The 6,000-nt window shown below is 34.6% G+C and overlaps 1 long non-coding RNA gene across 5 annotated transcripts in view; it reads right to left on the bottom strand.

The window, feature by feature from the left end:
• Positions 1 to 759: 759 nt before the first annotated feature.
• LOC136040568 (uncharacterized) overlaps positions 760 to 6,000 on the bottom strand; it is a 76,732-nt gene continuing 71,491 nt past the window's right edge. For 4 of the 5 annotated variants that reach the window (XR_010620811.1, XR_010620808.1, XR_010620810.1 and 1 more), the window contains one exon: positions 832 to 2,930. This is a non-coding gene — a long non-coding RNA (uncharacterized LOC136040568). Of the gene's footprint in view, positions 2,931 to 6,000 lie in introns of all 5 variants that reach the window. The other variant, XR_010620809.1, reaches the window with a different exon arrangement.

Below are 6,000 nucleotides of genomic sequence, written 5' to 3'. Positions count from 1 at the left end.
ATTGAAATTTAAAACGAACAGAGATTATTACGCATATGAGGGGTTCTAAAAACACATTAGCATAAAGAGCGAGGTATTTAGGAGGAGATAAATACTTCGCTCTTTATGCTAAAGTATTTTTAGTAATTTCAACTATTTATTCTACGGCCTTTCTTATTCAGGGGTCATTCTTAAGGAATTGGGACAAAACTTACGATTTAGTGTAAAGAGCGAAGTATTAACGAGGGAACAAACCCCCTCGTACACATAATGAAAATATAAGAATATAAAAGTTTGTTACGTAAGTTAATTCTTAAGTTACGCATATTTTTTACTAATAAAAAGATTCGTTAAAAATTAAAAGTTCTAGTAGCCTTTTTAAGTAACCGAAAAATTGGAGGGCAGCTAGACCTCCTTCCCCACCCATTATTTCTCAAAATCGTCTGATCAAAACTAAGAGAAAGCCATTTAGTCAAAAAAAAATTAATATACAAATTTCATTTCAATAATTCATGTGCGGAGAGCCAAAATCAAACATGCATTAATTCAAAAACGTCAGAAATTAAATAAAAAAACTAGTTTTTTTAACTGAGAGTAAGGAGCGACATTAAAACTTAAAACGAACAGAAATTACTCCGTATATGAAATGGGTTGTCCCCTCCGCAATCCCTCGCTCTTTACGCTAAAGTTTGACTCTTTGGCACAATTCTATTTTTTAAAACAATTAAAGCTTTAGCTTAAAGAGCAAGGGATTGCGGAGGGGACAACCATTTCATATACGGAGTAATTTCTGTTCGATTTAAGTTTTAATGTCGCTCCTTACTCTCAGTTTAAAAAAACTAGTTTTTTTTTTTATTTAATCCTGAAAGGAGCACTATGATTGTGGTAAAAGAAGATGGGTCTTTGAAATTGGAGTGTAAGGCAACTGGTGCCCAACAACATGATATTATATGGTCCAAAGAGAGCTATGGAAAATATAAAGAATGGAAGCGAAATTTTTTGATAATGGAGAAATTTTTAGCGAAACACTAACAATTTCAACACTAAAAATTTCCAACATCGATAGAAAAGAAGCTGGATCATATGAATGTGTTGCTACTTTTTTTTTAAAGAAAGAAATGAGGTTGTCTAATTTTATTTCAATTTCCAGTTAATCCTGAAAGGAGCCCTAAGATTGTGGCAAAAGAAGATGGGTCTGTGACATTACAGTGTAAGGCAACTGGTGCCCACAACCTGATATTATATGGTCCAAAGATATATGGAAAATATGGAGAATGGAAGCGAAATTTCTTTGATAATGGAGAAATTTTTAGTGAAACACTAACAATTTCAACGCTAAAAATTTTCAACATCGATAGAAAAGCAGCTGGATCATACGAATGTGTTGCTAAATTTTTTTTAAGAAAGAAATGAGATCATAAGACCAAGCATAAGTCCATATTCTGTACCCGTTATTTTGGTCACCCCAAAAAATAATGATCTTAGGTTAATAGTAGATTATAGAGCCCTAAACAAACAAAAGTTAGCGACAAATTTCCTCTACCTAGAATAGATGAAATTCTAGATCACATATGAAATAAGAATAAAATATTTACTACCCTAGGTTCAACACAAGGTTACCATTAAGTTAAAATAGCTCAGAATGAAGTATTTAAAACTGCGTTCTCCAAAACAGAGTGTGGCTCTTATGAATATTTAAGAGTACCTTTTGGACTAAAAACGAGTTCAAGCGCATTATGTAGTGCAATTATTGTGAAAGTGCATTATTGTTAAGAGATCTAAATAACATAATTCATTTTGTTGAAGACGTCATTTGTATGGATAATAATTCAAAAGACCATTTAGTAACCTCATCAAAAGTATTTGAAAAATTTAGAGAAGGAAATTTAAAATGAAGACCAGAAAACGTAATTTTTCTTCAAACAAACAAAAAATAGTTTTGACACAAGGACAAATTTCCCCAGACCTTGAAAAATAAAATCAGTTAAAAATCTCAAAAACTCTCAAACTATTAAACAATTGAGAGGAATTCTAGGATTAATGAGCTATTTTAGGATATTCATAAGGAATTACTCACAGGAAGCAAAACCACTAACTGACCTTATCCAAGCAAATTCACAAAAAATTACTTAGTCAATAAAAGCTCAAGATTCCTTAGATTACGTAAAAAAAAGCACTTATTTCAGAATCAATCTGATCATTACCAGATTTCTAAACAGGAAAATTCGTTGTTACATCGGATGCCTCAACTAAGGGAATTGGGGCAATCGAATCCCAAATAATAAACAGAGAAGAAAAAGTTATAACGTACGCTTCTCGTACCCTAAACCCTGGAGAAAGCAATTATTCGGCTACCCAGCTTGAATTATTATCAATTATACACCAACTAGATAAATTTCGACTGTATCTATTGGGAACATAATTTAAACTAAGTTCAGATCATAAAAGCCTTCAATATCAACAGACTTTCAAAAAGCCGACGGGGATACTTTCACGATGGATCCTAAAAATTCAAGATTTAGATTATGAATTCGAATATCCTAAAGGAAAACACGCAATCCGTTTGGAAAATGAATCCGAAGAAGTTAACGCAATAAAGCCAAAATACTACCCAAAAAAAAAATAAGAAATAAAACCGACAATCCTATCAAGGAAGAATGCAAAGACAGTCTACTTTCATTAAATAATATAAAAATATGTAAAAAAAAAAGATAAAATCTGGGCTGCCCTAATAGATTATTTCCTATAAGACGAAGAACTACCTAGTGCCCCGATAACTTTCAAAAAGATATTGACAATTTCTATTATGACTTAGATGAAAAAATATTGTACAGAATTGTGACTTGACTTAACTTGACTTAATACTCCTGCCGAAATGCTTCCGGCGTCGAGAGTGATGCTACATGTTGCCTCCATTTGGACCGGTCTCTTGCAAGGATGTGGACATCCTCCTGAAAGAATAAATAAATTAGGATTAAATACATTTAGGAATAAATAAAACCTTCCGTAAACTGAGCAGTAATTTTTCGTTACTTCAGCCTTAATAAAATTGAAGGATTACGCGAATAGTTGTGAAACATGTAACTGGTAAAATTGAAAATAGAAGCAAACAATTTTCTAATATTTTAGGAATTTGAACAAAAGAAAATAGAAGAGATTGACATGAAACCATACCCTATTTAACAAATGCGATTAATTCATTTTTCTCCTCAGTTATACGTTATAGCTCATTTTATATACTATTCGGACAAGATTTTCGAATCCCGTAAGATGAGATTATGAAGTCAAGAGAATAATACTCTAATGATTCCGTAGATTATAAATAAGAATTTATCAACAGAATGAGAAAGATTTAGAAACTTGTAAAACAAGAAATCGAAAAATCAAAAATAAAAAAGAAGCCAAAACCATCCTAGATATTAAGAGAGAACTTATTATTCAAATAGGAGATTGTGTTTACTTAAAAAATGAAAAGGAAGCCGACGGCAAAAAGCTCTCTGACCAATATTTTTTCCTTATAGAATAATAAAAAAAAATATGACAACAACATTACATTTAAATTCCTAAACCCTAAATCTTAACAACACCTATACAACACATATTAGTCACATAAAAAGGGTGATTTTCACAGAAACATGGACCCAATGCCCAAGAACATTGGATTCTTCCGATAATAAAAATAAATCTCCGCAATCAAGACTGAGGGAACTTAGACCTTTTAATTTCAAACAAGGTTATTTTGAGAATAGGAGTGATGAGGAAAAATTCCACAAATTTTATAAGGATGACAAATATGATTACTTGCAAAGATAGAACCACCATCACGCAAAAACGCAAAAATAGGGATTCATCTTCCAGCAAAAATTGGGAAGAACTGGACTATACTATTTCCCCAAAAACCATAATTTTTTCCCGATACAATCTAAACTCTTACCTCAAAACGATTCCCAGACGACATGCTACCCCCTATCACACCATAGATAGACCCCTAACATTATATGATGAATTAAAAAAGCTATACATACTCCCGGTGACAAAAGGTCAGAACAAGTGAATCAGAACGAGAGGCCATGGACTTAATAATATACCCAACTAAGAACAGAAAAAGTACGTTTGAAACAAAAGTGGTCACCAGTGAACAACAATACCATGATATAACAGTATCAAAAGCAAAACCAAAAGAATGGGTATCTTGGAAGGAAACCATAATGCAATGAATTCCCTATCGTCCTGAGGACATGGCTTTCAAACAATGGAGGTAAAACAAGAAAATGTTTGACTTCCCTAAGCTTCAAAGAATCCTTCAACTCTCCCAAGCCGAGAAATCAACAAAAAAAAACAATAAACAACCCTTCTACTTCCTTAGAAGAACAAAATACAGTTTGATTCCCCTACAATCTATGGGTTTGAAAATTGTTGCTTTGCAATTCGATGTCTCAATAGCAAAAATTTAGCCAAAAATTATCTTAAAAGTAATCAAACAAAAAGCATGATAAAAACAAGAGCTAAGAGCACACATAGCACTTGTGACGAGATCGGAAGAGCCAAGAGCTCATATGGCAAAGCTCAAGCGAAATTCGAAGGATCAACATATCAATTTAAAAGGAATATCAGAGACTTAATGTCGGTCATGATTTAAAATATGAGCTCTGAAACATAAGGTCCTTCTAAATATCAAAATTCATTAGGATACGATCACCCACTCGTAATTAAAAAATAGCTCATTTTTTCTCTCATTTCAGATGGTCGAATCGGGAAAAACAACTTTATCAACTCAATTTGAGCAGGTCCCTGACACGCATACCAATTAACATCGTCCTAGCACATCCAAAAGCACTGAGCTGACCAAAGCACTGGACCCCTCCCCCCTAACTCCCCCAAAGAGAGCAGATCCAGTCCAGTTACGTCAGTGACGTATCTACATTTGCTTATTCTAACCACCAAGTTTCATCCTGATCTCTTTATTCTAAGCGTTTTCCAAGATTTCCGGTTTCCTCTTCCGACTCCTCCCCCTAGTCACTGGATCTGGTCGGGATTTAAAATAAGACCTCTGAGACATGAGTTCCTTCTAAATATTAAACTTCATTAACGTCCTTTCACCGGTTCTTAGGTTAAATATACCTCAATTTTTCTAATTTTTCCGAACTGACACCCCCCCAACTCCGCCAAAGAAAGCAGATTCAGTCCGATTATGTCATTCACGTATCTAGGACTTGTGCTTATTCTTCCCACCAAGTTTCATCCCGATCTCTCCACTCTAAGTGTTTTCCAAGATTTCCCATATCTCCTTCCAACTCCCCCAGTATCACTGGATCCAGTCGGGGTTCAAAATAAGAGCTCTGAGACATGAGGTCCTTTTAAGATCCAGTCACCCGTTCTTTAGTTAAAAATAACTCAATGTTTTCGAATTAAACCGAATTAATCCGATCACCCATTCGTAAGATAAAGATACCTCAATTGTCAGTTTTTTCAAGATTTTAGGTTCCCCCCTCATCTCCCCCCTAATGCTACCGGATCTGGTTGGGATTTCAAATAAGATCTCTAAAGCACAAGATCCTTCTAAATATCAAATTTCATTAAGATCTGATCACCCGTTCGTAAGTTGAAAATACTTCATTTTTTCTAATATTTCCAAATTACTAACACCCCCCCCCCCACTCCGACTCCCCCAAAAACAGCGAATCCAGTCCGGTTATGTCAGTCATGTATCTTGGACTTTGGCTTATTCTTCCCACAAAATTTCAGCTTGTTCTTTCCGCTTTAAGCGTTTTCCAAGACTGCCCCCCCCCACTCCCCCCCAGATGGTCAAATCGGGAACACGACTATTTCTAATTTAATCTGGTCCGGTCCCTGATACGCTTGCCAAATTTCATCGTCCTAGCGTATCTGAAAGTGCCTAAACTAGCAAAACCGGGACAGACAGACCGACAGGCCGACAGAATTTGTGATCACTATATGTCACTTGGTGAATACCAAGTGCCAAAAAAATAGCATTTGACTACTTAGTGACTCCAGCAAAGT

The sequence above is a fragment of the Artemia franciscana genome, chromosome 21 (assembly GCF_032884065.1).
Source record: "Artemia franciscana chromosome 21, ASM3288406v1, whole genome shotgun sequence".
Lineage (NCBI taxonomy): Eukaryota > Metazoa > Arthropoda > Branchiopoda > Anostraca > Artemiidae > Artemia > Artemia franciscana.
The sequence above is the reverse complement of the archived record's forward strand: the minus strand, read 5'-3'. Positions and strand labels throughout refer to the sequence as shown.